This window comes from Pleurodeles waltl, chromosome 4_2 (assembly GCF_031143425.1).
Source record: "Pleurodeles waltl isolate 20211129_DDA chromosome 4_2, aPleWal1.hap1.20221129, whole genome shotgun sequence".
NCBI lineage: Eukaryota > Metazoa > Chordata > Amphibia > Caudata > Salamandridae > Pleurodeles > Pleurodeles waltl.
Window position 1 is genome coordinate 323,478,678 of NC_090443.1, and position 20,208 is coordinate 323,498,885.

The window sequence follows — 20,208 nt, forward strand, 5'->3', positions numbered from 1 at the left end:
AGGCCTGCCGCTGTGCACTTTAACCTAGATATATTTTATTTGGCTTTGATTTATTATTGTTACAGTAGCCACTTTTACGGTATTGTTTTATTTTCTCTCTATCTGACTGTTTTTGCCTAGGCCGGCACTCTGTTCTCAAACAAGACATTCTTGCTCACTCTGTGCTTCTTCCAAGGATGCAGTAAGATAGGTTGCCGGTGAACGTGGTATAAGTTTAGTATCTGACATTCATAGAAAATACACATCCTTACGTAGGTACATTTTCTCAGAACATCAGCTGTTTTATTATAAAAACACTTCCCTTTCCCTTACACGTTAGAGGGAGATTCCAGCCAGAGAACCACGACTGTATGCTGATTGCTGAATGCTTCGCTACAGCTATTTTGCAGACTTCTGGCCTTTGCTCAGTTATGGGGGATGATGTCTTCCAGGGGAATCTGAAGGGCAGAATTAGAGCTTAACATGCTGTGCTCTGTCATAGCTCAGGTAGGAATTAGTCTGTTGACTCTCGTGACAATATGGTAGCATTATTTTTATGGTTTAGTCTCCTTGTCACAATTTTAATCTTGTCATGCTGTATCGTCCTGGTTATTGCAGTCCACACTTTGCTATCTAAGATGCAGTCGCTTTATTAAAGCATTATTGAAATATATACTCCCTCTGTTTGTCATTTTGTATGTGAGACTAATGTAACTGAGAGAAATGGATGAGTGACCACGGCTTCCCTGAGAAACCAGTTATGTAATGTGCTCGGCTGCCCAGTCATCTCTGCCCCTGGGTAGAGATGAGGCACTGCTAGTTAGCGGGAGCAGAACCCGGATTGGAGCAACAGATGTCACCTGTAGTGGGTTAGACTCAGTCTCCCACACCTCAGGAGATTCTGCCACCCGAAATCCAGTAGTCTCACTAGAATAATGACAACCTACACGACATGGCACCGCCAACGTTTGGTCAGGCTCTAATTTTCGGGTCCTCCTGAGTATCTCTGTCTCATTATATACAAAGACACCTCAGTACTATATACGGAGACGTCCGTGGTATTGAGGATATCCTCCTCAGCTAAGTAGGGCACCCTATCTGACGCTAGAGGTTGTTCAAGCTTGAATTCTAAAAGGAAAACCCTTATTTGGCATGCCTTCTCTGAACAAATTCACCATCTATTATGGCGAATCCGCAACAGGTAGCAATTGCAGTCAAAAATGAGACAACCCTTGACTGCACATTTATTAGCAAAGGGCCTAATGGCCCGGGGGGTCCTGGAACATTTGTGGTGGATGCCCATGCAGCTTATAGAACAGCACTTTTCTATTCTTGGGTCACATTTCCAGCAGTTGGTGGGCACACAAACACATTTCATCACTATACACTTGCAAACATACCTGGACAATACAGGGCATATGCATATTTAGAAATACCTCTATCTTATCAAGAACATAATAATTGGCTTGATGGCGCGATCTTACCAGTTAGGTTAGGTCCTCTAAGTAAGGATGGTCCTACCTGGTCTTTATTGGCCACTTATACAACTCACCTTGCAGTAGCAAATTTAGCAGTAGCTGAGGTTCGTCACTTATATACTGAATTGACAGCGATATACAGACGATTAGTACAGTTTAAAATGCAAACATTAAATACAAACCCAGCACGTGCTGCTCCAGTGCAACCACATTCAGTGACACAAGGTATTAACCCTGCAACTGTACATTCAACTATGGGTAAAGTACCCACCAAATGAGAGGAAACTCCGTTTTGGTTAGCCCGAAAAATAAATGCACTGGAAGCGGTATTTCCCCATACGGGACCTCAGGATAAACATAGAATTTTAACAATGTGCTTGCCATTTGGGATGGTCCCCACAGTAGATAACTGTAATACTTGGGCCACGGTATTTTCTGCGCTCTATACTACCGCACACGGTACACCGACACTTGCCGATTTACCTGAAGTGTTGAAGAAAATTCAAGATGAATACAGGGCTGCCCCGGCCCTGGACTTGGGGATGCAATTAATGGGCAATTTTGCCACAGTATCCTCAATTATTTTAAGTAGTCTTAAAGAGGAAGCAGTCACACTAGCAGTGCGCATGCGGCTCCGTGATGTTCCTCAACAAGATCAGGAACGCAAACTGCCAAAGATTATCGCAGAGACCTATTCTAGCATTGGTCGAGATAGTCTAGGGGCCAGACCAACTAAACCACAATTTCAGGGCAAATCTAATAAAGATTTTTCCAAGCAAGCTCCTGAGGGCAACAAGAAACGTTGGGATAAAAAACAACAAAATCCTAAAAAAGAAAGGGGAGAATCTCCGCGTACGGAGATCCCACAGAATAGATATAATCTCTGAAATAGAGATAAGATAAAAACGCCTGATAGATATCAATATACTGATACACTCCAATCTCGTTCCTTTCAGGACTCATTGGAAAAACGCAGTGAGAGAGGTGGGCGATCAGAGCGAAGAACAGAGTACGTGAAACCGAGACAGGAATCATAACACTCATCAGAGGTTTCTGTTAAAAAGGAAGAGAAACCTCTCCAACAAAAACTCCAATTTAAAAAGAAAAAGGTGGCAGCAGTTGCAATAATTGCAATACGACATGCCATTCAAGAAGAGGGTCCTCTTGAAGAACAGGAAGTGGGCATTAGCGCTGCTAGACAGCGCGGCAGAGGTCACAATAGTTCGCCGGAGTCTTCTAGAGCATCTGGAAGTAAAAGCAACTGATGACTTTCTACAAGTAGAAACTGCAGACATACGAGTCTCCACGCCTGATAGGGTGTATAAAGTAATGCTACAGTTAGAAGGAGACATTAAACGCACAATAAACTCAATCTTTTGGGATTGCGTGGTAAATATATATGATATCTTGTTGGCCGAACAAGATTGGCCATCTGTATTTGTCCGTACTTGCCCATATGGGGAAGAGGTTATTAAACCTTCTTTCTCTCCCCTAGTTCCAGAGGAACTCGCAGAATCCTACACCATCGATTGGGCATTGGTGCAGGCACCCGCATTATATTGCAACCATGTAGGATGGGATAAAGAATCCCCCTACCATGTAATACCTATTAAAAATGAACCTCAACCTCAGTATCCGATAAAACATGATGCAAAAACACCCGTGAGAGAAATCCTCACACAACTAGAGTACCAGGGTGTAATTAAACCCTGTGTCTCCCCAATGAATAATCCTTTATTCCCAGTAGCTAAACCGGACCATTCTTACAGAATTTTCTTAGATTACAGACATTTAAACAGTCATACACGCACATATGCTATACAAAACTCGCATAGCACAGCACTGATGAACAACATAGTGCACAAAAAATACAAAACAACACTGAATATTTCCAATGGTTTCTTCTGGCAGAATATAGCACCTGAGGGTAGAGACTTAACAAGTTTCAGCGCACTGGGCTCACAGAAAAAATTCTGTTGTTTACCCCAGGGGTACAAAAACAGTCCAGGACTGTTCGCAGCTCGTGTGACTGCAATTTTGCACGACATTGACCCTGAAGCATTGTCCTGTGTAGATGATATCTATCTTATGGATGATGAATTTCTACAACATTTAAGACAGGGAGCCCGCATTGTTGTGGGATTTGACGAATTTCGCTACAAATTCAACTTAAAAAAAACAGAAGTAGCCCTCTTCAGTGTCCTGTTTCTGGGATATGAGCTATCGAGTGAAGGGACAAGCCTAGTGCCACAATTCTTAGAAAAGTAGGCACAGTTACAACCTCCAAATGCGATTAAAAAAACTCCAATCTCTATTGGGTTTCCTAAATTTTGGCAGAACTTACATTCTTACAAAACCCTTATATGACTTAATACGTCCTGACTTTTCAAGTACATTTTGGACAGTCAAACACACACGCATTCTCAGAGACCTGCAGACAGACATGCTTGCAGCACAACATCTACACACAAGGGACAACAAAACACACTTGGTCATCAGAGTAATTGCTGGTGCCATTGGTTTCACCTATGTAACCTTTAATGAGGGTGAGACCGTCCCGATAGCATACAAATCACATTTATACTCAGCAGCAGAACAACGCTTTGCTCCCACTGAGAAAATTCTCTGTGATGTTCAGATGGCTGTCATTAAAGAAAGACCTCTAGCCCAGGGCAAACGCATTATCGTCGTTTCTCCAATCCCAGTCCTAGAGGCTGTCACAAAAGCCAGTGTTCCTAACGCAAAAGCATTACATCCACGTTGGATCCAATGGGCCACATCTTTGACAGCCACTGATGTAGATTATATTTTTGACCCAAAATCACAAAATCAAGAATTTTTGCATTACGAACTAGAATACCCAGTTCCAGCAAACACACTGCCTGTTGAACAATATCATAGAGTCATGTACACCGATGGCTCTGCACAACCTGCAGTTGGCACAAAACACCAATACTCCGCTGCTTGCGCAGTCATAAGTGGCTACATGGAGGATAATAAATGTTGTCCCCTACATACATTTACGCAAACCCTAGGGGATTGCACAGCACAACTAGCAGAGCTGAAAGCTCTGGTGATGGCACTGGAACATACGGATCCTGCACAGCACACGCTGATTGTTTGTGATTCGTACTATTGTGTTCAGTCCTTCAATGAATACCTGCATTATTGGCGCCAGAATGGGTTCAGAGATTCTAAAGGCAACACCATTAAACACAGATTACTGTGGGGGAAAGTAGTGAATCTGAAGGAAACGTTACCAAATATCCGTTTAGTACATACACTTGGCCTCCAGCGCGTTGGAATACACGTGGCTGGGAATACACTGGCTGATGAAGCCGCAAAGTCAGCAGTTGCTATGGCCACTGTTGCTGCAGTAACCCGCTCAGGAGCGAAACCGGACGCAGACATATGGGTTGCCGAGACAGCTATGGCTGATGGTACGCCCTATCCAAAAGCATTTCCTGCTAAATACTCCTACCCAATGGGAGGCTGCCTAAACCCTGAAGTTAAGATACCAGGCGTAGGGGTTTGAGAAATTCCCAATAAAGATATAAGACCAGAGTTGATCAAAGCAGCGCATGAGGGGGCAGCGTCTGCCCATTCTGATGTGGCGGCTACAATATCATTGCTACAAGCACGTTTTTGGTGGCTAGGCCTATACAAGGAGGCCAAGCAGTATGTCCTTTGTTGTGACATCTGCCAACAAATAAAAGTTTCCACTGCTAAGCGCCCACTGCAGACACGCCTCATAATTTCTAACAAACCTTTACAATGTGTGTACTTGGACCATTGCGGTCCCCTAACACCGGACAGTGCATACAAATACATCCTAGTTGCTGTTGACACCTGCTCCAGATTTCTATGGGTGTGGCCACAACGTTCGGCTGACGCTCGGACTGTTATTAAAGATTTGCAAATCTTTATCGGTACATATGCAGTTTGCGGCTTTCCACTCGGATCAGGGCCCTGCTTTCACCTCAAGGGCTTTCAATGATGCCATGGCTTTGTTAGGGGTCTAACTCCAGTACACGTCTCCATTTCATCCTGAGGGAAATAGTGTAGTGGAGCGATTAAACTGTGATTTAAAGCAATCCTTAACAGCCAGAGTCTTAGGTACAGGTCGTAGTTGGCTTAATCACTTGTATGGAGTCCAGAGAGCACTTAACAATCTGCCTAGAAGGTCCCTGGGGGGTCGTACTTCATATGAGTGCCTGTTTGGAACTCAAATGTATGTTCGAGATCTTGATGGTCCTTGCGTGGAGGCGGCAGAAACACCTTTTGACATAAATGAACGTGTCACTGTCTTACAGGAATTACAACAGTTCCGTGACGACAACTCTTCTGCCAGTGCTGCCTCCATAGGAATTAAGGATGTACCTGTAACTCCTACCTGCTGGATTCCTAGAGTGGGGGATCTAGTATGTGAAATAGTTGCTGTAAAAAAGGAATTTGGTCCTTCGTATCGTGCACCAGTCCCAGTCTTGGGAATACACGGTACCAGAACTGTCATTCTACCACCTTTGGCAGGTGCCAGAGAAAATCTTTTTGTTTCCAGCGACAATGTCAAACTACACCATGTGGCCGATCCTGCACAGCCGACCAAAAGGAACAGCCAGTAGTTCCCGAATCCCTCTCACTACTGGTCAAGAAGTTCCTCTACAAGTTGTAAGCAGCAACCCTGATACCTCTCCGAGCTTGGGGAGGGTAGAAAATGATCTTGCATTAGTTCCACTGACATCAAATAATATGAAAGTTACTGATCGATTTGACACAACTTCTACACAGACGGATGGTGCTATTTATTCTCCACCAACAAACACGGCTCCAGTTTTTGCACAAACTGCTTCTGGATACTTTGCCGACATCAACGATGACTTTTCGGAGTCATTTGCCTCTTCGACACCTGAACTATCAAAACCACGTAAGCTGATAAATTGGCTTAAAGTAACTTACTTCATTCTTCCATGGAACTATCTGTGGCTTTTATTGACTGTACTAGCCTTACTGCTTTGGATTGGGTTTGTCATCACATTCTTTTTGTTAATAAATGGTCATTTTCTTCCTGAAAAATCAACAGTTGAACTGGTGGATGAGGTCCTAAAACCACACTTTTCTTCTCACAAGGTCCGCAGAGACTTGTCTTTTGTGAACATCTCCACTATACCAATTCCTGATGGGATTGTTTGGGATAAAGTAACATTTCATATATGCAGCCCTACAGAGGTCATTCAAATACCATGTGTTTAAACTTTCAATGAACGATGTAATAATACCCGGGGTTGTTTCTGATGAATGGGATGTGAAAGCAGTTGATTCTAGGATGACTGAATTGCAGTATTATACTGTATTTGAAAACAAAGATGTTTATCAGTCTAAAGAGAATTATGGTGATATGTTTTGCTATAATTACTATGGGCACCATTTCATCCAAAGAGCAAGCAGCCCAAAGACTGTTTTCAATTATACACAATGGGAACATTGTCCGATTCCACCACAAGGGAGTTCTAAAACATATTCTGAAAAGTTTACATATTTTTCTGGGCACTATGCTGAGTCATATTATTTTAAATTGCCACAAACACAAAATTTACGCATTTTATTAACAAATACGAAACGTATTTATTCGGATTCCTTTGTTTCCCGGTTGACTATAGAAGGCTATGAATATTGGCTAAAGTCGATTGACTTGAAAAGTGTGTGAGGAAATAGACATTGGCAAATACGGGGGAAGGAAGCTTTATTTAGAGCATGCCTGATACCAGTTCAAATTATATTTTTTAATGAAACTGTACAACAAACAAGTTGTTTAGGCTTAGCAAAGATTAAGGAATTGAACATGCCCAGTATACCTGCCCCTGCAAAATTTTATAATTGCCAAAAATATATAATGCAACTGAAGATCAGCTCGATGTATGGTTCCTGAATGGCACATTTAATGTTTCACTGACACGTCCTGGCGGGTGGTTATTGTGGCCAATAGATACCAATGGGTGTCACAAACGTTTTATCAACGCCACAGGGGGTTTTAGAACTAGTAGGCTGGACCCTCGCTATATATTGTCCGAACATATAGGTATAGTAACAACATACAGTGTAGGGAAACTCTGCCAGCAATGGTTAAAGACTTCCTCACTAGACGTGGTTAGAGAACATTTCAGTCTCCTGTCTAATAACACCGACTTACAGGACTTCCTGTTAGGCCCCAGAAAACAACACAGAAAGCGCTTCTTATATGAAGTATATAATGAAATTTGGAAGCTTTCACAACAAGAAGCTGCTGCCCGGTTAAGGCAAATAGACCAGGAAAACTTAAAGAAGGCATTAGTTGTAGATAATGGGATTAATACCCTGTCCCACCAGGTATACACCTTAAATAACATTGTCTCTTCTGCCATAGACATTATACAAACAGATATGTCTTCCTTACATCACGGACAGAGTCAGCTAAGGTCCATTATGCAGTTGGGTTGGACACTTCAAACACTGGAGGTGGGTCACGTTCCCTGGCAATATGTCAGCGTAAAGGAAATATTTTCTTCTTTTAATTTAACACGACAACAACAACTAATGGCTAAGAAAGAAGTGACTTACGTCCTACTAAACATCGAAAAATTACAAAAGTTGCCTTTTACTGTGGCTGAAATACCATCTGCTGAGTGGTTAATACACGGGGTCATTAATCTGCCTATTTCCACACTACAATTCACATCCTGTTTAAAACACATTCTGGTAGGCAGATATGAAAGGCTAGGAGATAGTTACATCCATGAGGTGTGGGAGCTACCCTTCGCATACAAATGTCTCAGTGGCATGAAAGAAGTCTTTCTTAGCGGTAATGAATGCGAGACTTCTGTCAGCCATTCAATGGGGCGTGTAACGCATCTGCAGTGAACTTGGCTTGTTATCTGAAGGGAGTTCCAGTCCCCTTGATTAGACCTACGTTCCAGGTGCTTTCAAACGGCAGCTATGTTCTCCTCAATGGTGAAGACTGTTGTGGGATGCGAGCCGGAATAGTTTATGTTGTTTTGGTCTCTAAGATTGTTACATGCTGCGGGAACGTACTTTTTCCTCCCATTAAAATAAAAGAGGTAGCAGACATTTGGCCTCATATTGCTACTTCTAATGTAAATTTTGACAAGTTGAGCAGACTCAAGGCTTTATTGTTTCAAAAACATGTGGCGCTTACATCTGCACGCGAGACCTATGCACTTCAGGTGGCAAGGTCGTCAGCAGAGATGCAGTCCCTTTTAAGTACCAACTTTCCGAAACACTCTTGTGAACTTGTACTAATGGAATCGCAAATTTCTTTAAGGCTGTTGGTTCTGGTTTCGTTCACACCTTCTCCTCCATATTCGGTTTAATACCATAGGCTATCCACTCAATATTCTCCAGTATTTTCGGGGGATTTCCAACAACTTTGGCTATAGTAATTGACGTTTTGCTGTTGCGATTTTTTATGCGCAATGGCTGTCCCGCCGCAACAAGGAGGAACGAAAGTGCTCCCACCAGTGCAGCTGTGTCGTGAACGGATGATGCAGTATTTTGGAGCAACACTCGTGGAGCAATTGGAGTGTGACTGGTCCCTGTCATTTAGACCGGTTTTACATTGTGTGCAGCCCGTGTTTCGGTGCCTCTGGTGCTCTTTGGAACATGTACTGGAAGTTTGTCTTTCTACGCAGTGATTGCTTTTATTCAACGCTGATCTGTTGATGTTCTCGCTGAGGGCTCATTACCAGACGTGCGCGTTGAGGGTGCGTTTGCTACGGGAAGCTACTTATGAGTTGCCCTTCCTGGAGGATGTGGCTCTTAACTCATCATTGGGCACACCACGCAATGCCGCTTTGGCTGAGGCTCAGGCTATGGAACACGACTGCTCCTTGTTCCTTCTTGGCGATGCTTTTCCAACTTTAACACCTGCCGAAGTGGAAGATTTCCTGTCCTCCCTTGTCCAGGAATCGATTAAAAATTCTAAAAATAACTCTGACTCTTGAAATTCAGTCCCTTTTATGCCACATGTTAACAGTTTTAAATTGTCCTTTTATACGCTCATGTGTCCTTTTAACTTGTCATAATTTACATTTTTACATATATATCTTAGGTTGAGCTTAGTTGCTTTTATGTATATTTCGGCTTTGAACCACCTTCAACCGACAAGGGGAGGGTATTGTGTAGCCATTTTAGTTATAGATCCATGCATGTTATTTTAACTGCCACTGTGCACTTTAATCTAGATATATTTTATTCGGCTTTGCTTTATTATTATTACAGTAGCCACTTTTACTGTCTTGTTTTATTTTCTCTCTAGCTGGCTGTTTTTGCCTAGGCCGGCACTCTGTTCTCAAACAAGACATTCTTGCTCACTCTGTGCTTCTTCCAAGGCTGCAGTAAGATAGGATGCCGGTGAACGTGGTATAAGTTTAGTCTCTGACATTCACAGAAAATACACATCCTTATGTAGGGACATTTTCTCAGAACATCAGCTGTTTTATTATAAAAACACTTCCCTGTCCCTTACACGTTAGAGGGAGATTCCAGCCAGAGAACCACGACTGTATGCTGATTTCCGAATGCTTCGCTACAGCTGTTTTGCAGACTTCAGGCCTTTGCTCAGGTATAGGGATGATGTCTTCCCAGGGGAACCTGAAGGGCAGAATTAGAGCTTAACACGCTGTGCTCTATCATAGCTTAGGTAGGAATTAGTCTGTTGACTCTCGTGACAATATGGTAGCATTATTTTTATGTTTTACTCTCCTTGTCACAATTGTAATCTTGTCATGCTGTATCGTCCTAGTTATTGCAGTCCACGCTTTGTTATCTAAGATGAAGTCGCTTTATTAAAGCATTATTGAAATATATACTGCCTCTGCTTGTCATTTTGTATGTGAGACTAATGTAACTGAGAGAAACGGATGAGACCTGAGTGACCACGTCTTCCCTGAGAAACCAGTTATGTCATGCGCTCAGCTGCACAATCATCTCTGCCCTTGGGTAGAGATGAGGCACTGCTAGTTAGCCGGAGCAGAACCCGGATTGGAGTGACAGGTGTCACCTGTAGTGGGTTAGACTCAGTTTCCCACACTGCAGGCGATTCTGCCACTCGAAATCCAGTAGTCTCATTAGAATAATGAGAGCCTACATAACACAACCACCCAGGGATAAGGATACCCTTAGGTCCCTTCTGGGTTTAAGTGAGTACTATTCGTGTTTTGTTAAAGGTTATGCATATGCATTTATGAAATCTACTGAAAAAAGGTATCAAGTATTTTTGGCCAGATGAAGTTTACGATTGAGCATGAGGTATTGGCTTGCTCATGGGCTGTTGAGAGGTTTAAACATTTTATTTGGGGCATACATTTTGACATGGACAAGAACCACAAACCATTGTTGCATTTACTCAATGGTAATGGATCAAGAAAGGCCTCCACGCGCCTGGTAATGTTGCTATCTAAGTTGCAAGAAGAACATTCAGGCGGACTGCCTACCTAGACTGCCTGTTCCGGATGAGACTTTGAATGATGCATGTGAGGAAGAATGTGCTGTTGAACTAGTTGATGACTTTCTGGGAAATTCTGTCAAAGTTACACACAATGTTTGGTTAGAGATTGCAAGTAAAGATCTTATTTTGACAGCAGCTTTCCTTTTCATAAAGAATGGGTGACCTAAGGAAAGGAATGTAGAAGCTTCTTTACAGCCTTATGTACAAGTGTCTGAGGATCTTTCCTTGGTAAATGGTCTGTTGTTATGTGCAGATCTGTGTGTGCCACCAGCATCTCTTAGAAATGTGCTCATTGAGGAAGCCCATAAAGGCCATTTCGGTGTTAGCAGCAGTAGTAAAACTCTAAAGCAACCTTGTTTGTGGCCAGCCATGGGACCTCCAAATGCTAAGTTCATTAGGGATTGTACCACATGCTTGATTTTAGACAAACACTGGAAGTTGCATGAATCTCCGCTTCACATAGTGCCATAGTCCGAAGAAGCATGGCACAAAAGTGCATTAGACTTTGCATGGCCATTTCATTTGCTACCTTTGTCACAGAGGTACATGATGGTACTTATAGACTATTTTTCTAAATGGGTTTATTTTGATTTCACTGCTAACCCAAACATGGATTCCATCATCACATTTATGCAAGACATTTTTGCCACTGAGGGAGCACCCAATGAAGAGTGCAACCGATACTGGCACTCATTTTATGTCCATTTGTATTTTTTATCCAAAAGGTTTCCCAGATGTTCTATTTCTCCTGACTGGATTAGGGACATGAACAAAGGCAAAATTGTTGATTTAACCACAGTGCCTGCCAAAGTAGCTGCCAGTCGAATTCACACTAAAGAATTGTTTGACAAAAAACATAGGCCCTCATTACAACCCTGGCAGGCGGTGATAAAGCGGCGGTAATACCGCCAACAGGCCTCGGTAACCAAAATGGAATTATGACCACGGCGGAAACAGCTCAGACAGACAGACACTTTAACACACCGACCGCCAGGGCGGAATCAACAAGCACCATGGCAGTAACCGCCAACAGCCAGGCTGAAGACAATGTACCGCCCACACTATTACGACCGACCTATCCACCACCTTTTCCGGGGCGGTACCAACAACATCAAAAGCATGGTGAAAAAGGAGCTCTGAAGTCAAAGGACTCACCTGTGGAGACTCAGGGAACATCCACGACACCATGGAGCCCGAGCTGCACATATTTCCGATGCTTGTCTACCTTCTGCTGCATTATGAACAACGCCGGTGAAGACGACCACGGTGAGTACTGCCACCTAGCACACAATGGAAGGGAGAGGAAAAAGGGAGTTACACACACACACGCAACATGCAACACCCCCAACACCATGCACACAACCAGATGCACTAACATTACATATTCCCCCTTACCCCTCAGGAATAATGCAAGGACAAAAAGATTTGAAGAAAGTGAGTGTAATACGATAAAATAACATGAATAGGTGCATCAAAATACAAACGTATATACATATTTACAACTGGAGGGACACTGCCCAGTCCTCAATGTCCGTGGGCCACAGGGCCACAACACATAGGCCAAGGCCCCACCTCACTCCTGCAAAAACACAGAGAGAACACTGCAGGGGCAACAGGCACCTCAGGGGGATGGGGAATGGGGAGCACCTCAACCGGAAGATGGTACAACACCACTGGTCCTGGAGGGGGCAACATGCCCCCTGCGGGGTCCTGGGGAGTGCAAGGCCACAGTCTCTCTAGTGGGTGGTTTGCCCACTGCTTGGTCCTGGGGAGTGCAAGGCCACAGTCTCTCAAGTGGGTGGTATGCCCACTTCTTGGTCCACAGGAGTGCAAGGCCACAGTCTCTCTAGCGGATGGCTTCTTCCACTGGTTCTGGAGGGGGCATTGTGCCTAGTGAGCTTCATCCTGGGACGTATTGGGTGAGTGGATGGCTTCTTCCACTGGTTCTGGAGGGGGCATTGTGCCCAGTGTGCTTCATCCTGGGAAGGATGGGGTGAGTGGATGGCTTCTTCCACTGGTTCCGGAGGGGGCATTGTGCCCAGTGCACTTCATCCTGGGAAAAATGGGGTGAGTGGATGGCTTCTTCCACTGGTTCTGGAGGGGGGTATTGTGCCCTGTGATGCAGATCCTGGGGAGTGCAAGTTCACAGTCTCTCACCTAGGTGTCAGACCCACAGGATTTGCAGGGACAAGGACGCACAACAGCCCATGGATGCAGGACTACACACTGTCTGCCGGAGGTGACGGCTGCTCAGTGGTGGCAGTGGCAGTGTCGGGGCTGGCAGTAGTGGGGGGAGGCTACAGCCCATCCCCTGCATCCTCGGATGGCTGCCCACTGGGGCTGCTGGTGCTGGCGGTGGTGCTGGTGGCGGTGCTGGCAGTGGTGGGGGGAGGCTCCAGGCCATCCCCTGCAACCTTGGATGGCTGCACACTGGGGCTGCTGCTGCTGGCAGTGGTGCTAGTGGCGGTGCTGGCGGTGGTGCTGGTGGCAGTGCTGGCGGCGGTGCTGGTGGCGGTGCTGGCAGTGGTGGGAGGAGGCTCCAGCCCATCCCCTGCAGCCTCGGATGTCTGTCCACTGGGGCTGCTGCTGCTGGCAGTGGTGCTGGTGGCAGTGCTGGCAGTGGTGGGGGGAGGCTCCAGCCCTTCCCTTGCAGCCTCAAACGCCTGAACAACTATGGTTGGTGGTGGGGCTCTGAATGAGTCCCAGCACCAGGCCTCCTGTCCTTCCTGCCTGCTGGTGCAGGCCCCTTGCCCTTCTTGTCAGCAGCCGAGGATTTCTCCTTGCCCTTCCCCGTCGCAGCTGGTAGTGCCTCCTTGCCCTTCCTATACGCTGCTGGTGGTGTCTCCTTGCCCTTCCCTGTCACAGTTGGTGGTGCTTCCTTGCCCTTCCCTGTCGCAGCTGGTGGTGCCTCCTTGCCCTTCCTAGACGCTGCTGGTGCAGGCACCCTTTCAGTGTTGCTGCCTGGTGCCCGGGATCCTCTCCCACCTGCAGTAGCTGTCGACACTACTGTGGCCGTGGACTGGGTGGCTGAGGTGCTTGCCTGGGTTCTGACAACCCTGCCCCGACGTGAAGGACGGGGGAGGGGGAGTGGTAGGGAAGAGATCTACAGTGGAGAGGAAAAGCTTCCTAGGGGCATTGGGGCAGGAAGAGTGTGAAGGTTTGGGAGTGGAGGAAGAGGAAGTGGTTGTAGTAGGTGTCTGTCTGCTGATTTTGGGTGCAGGTACATGGGCTGGATGCTGTTGTGAGGTGGATGGCTGTTGGGTGTCTGAGTGCTTGCGTTTGTGTACTTTGGGAGGAGGGGGCACAGACACAGTGGGAGAGGACACAGGGGACGTGTGAATGGATGTGGGGGTGGTGACTGCCAATGAGGGGCGTGTAGTGATAGACGTGATGGTGGTAGTGGATGAGAATGTAGTGCATGCAGGTGTGAGTGTAGACGCAACTGGGACGGAGGTGGACGAGGAGGAGGAGGGGGACACAGTGGAGGCAGTGGATGTTGGTATTTCTGCATCTGGATATTGTTTGTGTTAGTGCCTGTGGGATGATGTGTGGTGCTTGTGTTTGCCTGTTATCTTGTGTGCATGCTGGTCTGCCCGTGTGCTTGGGATAGGTTGGGGTTGAGGGGAATGGGATTGGGTAGAGGAAGTTGGAGGGGGGAGGCTAGAAACAGGGAGAATGGCTGCCATCAGGGAGGAGGCCAGAGCCTGGATTGATCTCTGTTGGGCCGCCATGCCAGAGTAAATGCCCTCCAGGAATGCATTTGTTTGTTCCAAATGGGCTGCCAGCCCCTGGATGGCATTCACAATGGTTGACTGCCTAACAGAGATGGATCGCAGGAGGTCAATAGCCTCCTCACTCAGGGCAGCAGGGCTAACTGGGGCAGGGCCTGAGGTGCCTGGGGCGAAGGAGATGCCCACCCTCCTGGGTGAGCGGGCACGGGAAACATGCTGAGGGGATGCTGGGAGGGCGGTGCTGGTACAGGGGTGGCAGCTGTTCCTGTAGTTGGGGTAGGCACAGAGGTGTCCGCCACCACCAGGGAGCTTCCATCGGAGGAGTTATCACTGTCAGAACTGTCCCCTCCAGTATCCGCCGTGGTGCTCCCCTCACCCTCCGTCCCACTGTTGCCCTCACCGTCTGTGGATTTGGTCTCCTGGGCCCTGTGCGATGCAGCTCTCCCCGTCGCCGGTGCCTCTGCTCCTCTGCCAGATGATGCTAATGCACATAAGGACAGGGTGACAAAACAAAAAGGGGGGGGAAGACAAAGGATACCCTTGGTCAATGGCGGCAACAACACCACTGTTTGCGTACACAACACACACACAGGGAACAGCCCTACGCACTAGGCAATGCACAATGCTAGTCACCAGCCCATGGACAGGGGTACCTAATGCCAATTGCAGCAGTAGTGGATGCCTACTACCTTGGTTGGAGGAGGTTTACATCAGACCCTGCCCAACATGGGACCTACCCTGCAATGTCCGGCCTGGCTTAGGGGCACCCACAGGCCCACATCCCCCAACCGGAAGCCACCCCACCACGCGCAAGTAGTATATTAGGGCACTGTACTCACCCCCTTGTGGCTGCTGTGATGCCCCCAAACGCCCATCCCGCTCCAGATAGGCCACTGCCAGTATGCGGGCCATCAGCGGGGTCAGGGTTCGACGGGCACCCCTTCCTAATGAGGAATCCCCAGGTGGGCCTCCGCCATCTTCCATGTCCAGCGTCTCAGGTCCTCCCACCGTTTATGACAGTGCATGCTCCGCCTGCCGTAGACTCACAGGGTCCGCACGTCCTTGGCGATGACACGCCATATAGCCTTCTTTTGATAGGCGCTGACCTGCACAGAAATACACATAGGAAAAGGTATCAGTCAGACCTTCCCGCCTGTTACAGTCATGGCCCACCATAGCCCTCACATCCCCTTACGCACAGAAATTGCCCAACATACATGCAGAACGCTGCCCAGGGCCCTTCCACCTACCCACTCCCCTACACGAGGCCCTCACACACAACTCCATGCATTCATGCCCCATGCATCGTGCTCACAGTGTACTCACTTGTTGGTCTGGAGGCCCATACAGCATTCGGTACTAGGGTAGGACCCCATCCACCAGTCTCTCCAACTCTGCAGCGGTGAAGGCAGGGGCTCTTTCCCCAGTGACACGAGCCATGGTCAGTTCCAGACACAGGTCACAGCAGCACTTGCAGTGTAGGTCCTCTCCTGTTGAAGGTCAGGTAGCAAGTGAGTGAACAGATAGAAAATGGCAGTCACGTCCACGGCGGTGCGTACCATCACCGCTGGCGTACAACACCATTGGCCACTGTAACCCATAGGGCCCAATGGTATCCAATGAGGAGTTGCACGGCGGTTCTCGACCTCCTCCCGCAACGGCGCACAGCGTCAACAGAAGTACCTCATTTCCACATGTCCCTCCATACAGGACAGGCGGACACCATTTCGGGGGGGGGACAGGCCATTGCACCATTTGGGCCTATCCAACAATATACTGTTACAGTCACAACATGCAATGCAGTGTAGTGTTTGTAAATATGGAATACTGATCAGCTACTCACCGTTTTGCCCCCTAGATTACAACCGCTGCGGATGAATAGGAGATGGAGACATCCCCCGTGTACAGGCCCCTGGTGGACTTGGCAACAATGGAGGACTGGCACATTATCCTCACCTATAGACTGGACAGGGCCACAATGACAGAGCTGTGTGCCCAATTGGAGCCTGACCTAATCTCTGCTATTCGTCAGCCCACCGGGATCCCCCATCTTGTGCAAGTCCTATCTGTGCTCCATTTCCTGGCAACTGGCTCCTTCCAAGTGGCAGTGGTCTTGGCAGCAGGAATGTCTCAGCCAATGTTCTTAATAGTGCTGACCAGAGTGTTGTCTGCCCTGATTAAACAAATGCACAGCTATATCGTTTTCCCCCAGGTGGAGGATTTGGCCACAGTGAAAGCTGATTTATATGCAATGGGACATATCCCCAACATTATTGGGGCTATTGGTGGTACACATATTGCATTTGTTCCCCCCCCTCCGGAGAAATTAACAGTGTTCAGAAATCGAAAGAGCTTTCACTCCATGAATGTGCAGATAGTGTGCCTTGCAGACCAGTACATCTCCCATGTCAATGCAAAGTGTCCTGGGTCTGTGCATGATGCCTTTATCCTGAGGAATAGCAGCATCCCATATGTGATGGCTCAACTCCAGAGGCACAGGGTGTGGCTAATAGGTGAGCCCTGGTTCCCACCCAGTTGGTGTTTGTGTATGGGTATGGTGTTGCCCTAAGGGTTAGTGTGTGGCTAACAGTTGTCCCTCGATATTTTCAGGTGACTCTGGTTACCCCAACCTCTCATGGCTACTGACCTCTGTGAGGAATCCCAGGACAAGGGCAGAGGAATGTTACAATGAGGCACATGGGCGAACAAGAAGAATCATAGAGAGGACATTTGGCCTCCTGAAGGCCAGGTTTCGTTGCTTCCATCTAATAGGTGGATCCCTGTACTACTCACCCAAGAAGGTCTGCCAGATCATCGTGGCATGCTGTATGTTGCACAACCTTGCCTTACGTCGCCAGGTGCCTTTTCTGCAGGAGGATGAGGCTGGAGATGGACATGTGGCAGCAGTGGACCCTGTGGACAGTGAAGATGAGGAGGCAGAGGATGAGGATGAGGACAACAGAAGTGCAATAATATGACAATACTTCCAGTGACACACAGGTAAGACACTGTAACTTCACTTTTCATTGACAGTTTTGTCTTTGGCATTGTCACTGGCAGGCTGATTTTCCTACTTCTATGGCCACTTACTGCTCCCTTTGGCATCTCTATTTTCAGATATTTGTGCCCCACTATAGCTCCTGGTGTGTTGACTGCAGCCAACTACAGGTCATTCCTATGTATACATTACTGTACAGTTGTATTGCAGTGTTTAAAGCTTGTTAAACAAATACATGGTTCAATCATTTGACAGACTCCATACTTGTATTTATTCAAATGGTGTTTATTTAAGTGCCAATAAGTAGAGGAGGATGTGCAATGGGCTGGGGTGATGGTGGAGGACTGTCCAGGATAGAGTCCAGTCTATGTGGATCACAGGTACGTTGTCCAAGGGGGCATAGGAAGTGGAGCAATGGCAGTTCAAAGTGGACAGGGTGACAGAGTGGGACACAAGGGTGACAATCAGGAGAGTCTTATTTCCTGGCGGGGGGCTTGGCAATAGTCTCTGGCTTCTGCCTGGATTAGAGGGACCGTTTGCGGGGTGGTTCTCCTTCTGCAGGGGGTGGGGTGCTGGTGGCCTGTTGGTCCTGTGGCGGGGCCTCCTGTCCACTAGTGGAGGTAGAAGGCTGTTCAGTGGTTTGGCTAGTGTCAGGGGCCCGCTGGTGTGCCACTGCCTCCCTCATGGTGTTGGCCATGTCTGCTAGCACCCCTGCAATGGTGACCAGGGTGGTGTTTATGTCCTTCAAGTCCTCCCTGATCCCCAGGTACTGTCCATCCTGCAGCTGCTGGGTCTCCTGCAACTTGTCCAGTATCTGGCCCATCGTCTCCTGGTAATGTGGTATGCTCCCAGGATCTTGGTGAGTGCCTCCTGGAGAGTCGGTTCCCTGGGCCTGTCCTCCCTCTGTCGCACAACAGTCCTCCCAGCTTGTCCTATGCCTCTGTCCCCTGAACCGTGTGCCCACTGACCCCAGGTTCCTGATCGTCCTGTGTTTGTGGGGTTGCCTGGGGTCCCTATAGTGGTGGACACACTGCTGATTGACGTGTCCTGGGGGCAGAGGTATGGCCCGCTGGGTGGGTACTGTGCTGGTGTTTCCTGAGGGGGGAGGCTCTGTAGTGGTATGGGACTGTGCCTGGGTAACCGACTGTCCGGAGTTCCCTGATGGGCCAGGTTGGTCATCCAGATCCAGGCGTCCAGAGCTGCTGTCATCACTGTGGGCCTCTTATGGGGGGGGACTGAATGTTGCTGGCACCTCCTCTCCGGTGATGTTGGGTGGGGGACCTGTGAGGATGTAAATGCAGTGTTATTGTTTCTGCATGTGACATCTTGTGCATGGGTGTGTTGTCCTCTATCGTTGTTATTGACCTGGCAGCTTTGCCTTGTGTGAGTAGTTATTTGGTGGGCTAGGTGATTCTCTCTAGTGTGCACACTTTAGTGATGGCTGTCCATGCAGGTCTGTGATGGGGGTCTGTGCATTGATGTTACATGCAGGGCTTGGTATTGGGAGGGATGGGTTGTGATGGTGGGGTGTGTGTGAGGTGGTGGAGTGATGGGAGTGAGGGTGGGGGTAGGTGATGGCATGCAGGTAGGGGGTGATAGTAATAGAGATTTGACTTACCAGAGACCAGTCCTCCTACTCCTGCCAGGCCCTCGGGATGCATGATTGCCAAGACTTGCTCCTCCCATGTTGTTAGTTGTGGGGGAGGAGGTGGGGGTCCGCCGCCAGTCCTCTGTACAGCGTGTTGGTGTCTTGCTGCTGTGGAACGCACCTTCCCCAGTAGGTCGTTCCACCTCTTCCTGATGTCATCCCTTGTTCTGGGGTGCTGTGTCACGACGTTGACTCTGTCCACGATTCTCCGCCATAGCTCCATCTTCCTTGCAATGGATGTCTGCTGCACCTGTGATCCGAATAGCTGCGGCTCTACCCAGATGATTACCTCCACCATTATCCTTAGCTCCTCCTCAGAGAATCTGGGGTGTCGTTGTGGTGCCATGGGTGTAGTGTGAGTGGTGTGGGTGAGGGTGTGTGGGGTAATGTGTTGGGGTGTGTGATGTAAGGTGCGTGGATGGTGTATAGGTGATGGTGGTGTGTTGCTGTGGTCTTGTCTGTGGTCTTGCTATCTCTGTTGTGGCAATTCTTTTAGTCGTAAAGGGTTGTGGGTAATGTGGGTGTGTGTTTTATAGTGGTGTGGGTGCGGTGTGTGTATAGGTGTCAGGTGTGTGTTAGTCAAATTGTCCAATGTAGTGTTGTTTTGTTAGTGTGTGTGTGTGTGTGTATTTTGAGCGTGGCGGTATGTAGCGCTAATGGTTTACCGCCATTGAATGTCCGGCGTGGTGATTCGTGGGTCATAATGTTGTGGGCGTAGTTCTGTTGGCGTAACGGTGTGGGTTTGGATTCCGCCACTTTATCACTGACCTTTGGGCTGGCGGACTTGTGTGTGTGGCTGTATAGTGATGGATTGCTGTGTGTGTCATAATATGGGTAGCGGTAATCCGCTGCGGCGGCAGTATGTTGGCGGCAGT